Raw genomic sequence first — 1220 nt, 5'->3', positions numbered from 1 at the left:
TAGCCATACTACATTCTTCCATTTGCTACAAGAACAAATTGGCAGTGAAGACTATTTAAAAGAAATGCTCAGCTCTACAGAGGGTGGTGGCAGGCAACACTTTCCACTACAGAATAAACTCTATTCTTCCATGATACATATTCCTGTGGAAAAACTTGTCAGGAGCTCTTGCCAGGGCCAAGGGATGAAAAACAGAGCAGGTCACATCCTAACTAGCTAACTGTAGGCTCAGTTAACATCTTTGGGAAGAACCCATAAAATCAAGGCCATTGTTTTCTTAAACATCCACAAGCTGCAGAATTCCTTAGCCCTTATCTAGAGTTTCTGCTCGGTTATCTTAAAGCTGGGGCAGTCCCACTGTGACTCTTCTCAGATATGAGGTGGGTGCTAGTCATCAAAGTCTGGAATGTCATCATAGGAATAATGACAGCCTTGATAGCCTTTGAATGCATAGAAAGCGATGCCCAGGGGGTAAAATCCGGGTAGGAACACCAGAATGCCAATGATCAGGACTGGAACAGCCTGGTCTGCCCCCACTTTGCTGATGTAGCCTGAGAGCAGGAGGGAGCCTTTAATAATGAGAAAGTTGCTAATCAAAAACAGCACAGTGGGAAGTGCCCTCCAAAGATCCCTTACAAGGCCATTGCACTTGCCACTGTGCCTCCCAAAGTGCTGGGATTACAGGCGCGAGCCACCACGCCCGGCCCTTTAGTGGTGTTTTTACTTAGCCTTGCCCCACCGCTTCCTCAGCATGGCAGCAGTCTTGGTCTTTTTTTTTTTTTTTTTTGAAACAGGGTCTCAAAAAACAGCGCAGCCTGAAGTGTATTGGTACAATCATGGCTTACTGCAGCCTCCCACATCAGCCTCCTGAGTAGCTAGAATTACAGGGATGTGCCACCATACCCACATAGGTTTTTTTTTTTGAGCTGGAGTCTCGCTCTGTCACCAGGCTGGAGCACAGTGGTGCGATCTCGGCTCACTGTAACCTCTGACTCCCTGGTTCAAGCGATTCTCCTTCCTCAGCCTCCTAGGTAGCTGGGTAATCCCAGCTATCTAGGCACATGCCACCACGCCCAGCTAATTTTTGTACTTTTAGTAGAGACGGGGTTTCACTATGTTGGCCAGGATGTTCTCAATCTCCTGACCTTGTGATCCACCAGCCTCAGCCTCCCAAAGTGCTGGGATTACAGGCGTGAGCCACCGCGCCCGGCCCCAGCTAA

Source organism: Sapajus apella, unplaced genomic scaffold (assembly GCF_009761245.1).
Source record: "Sapajus apella isolate SASKATOON/1434 unplaced genomic scaffold, GSC_monkey_1.0 scaffold54, whole genome shotgun sequence".
Lineage (NCBI taxonomy): Eukaryota > Metazoa > Chordata > Mammalia > Primates > Cebidae > Sapajus > Sapajus apella.
Note: the sequence above shows the minus strand (reverse complement) of the source record.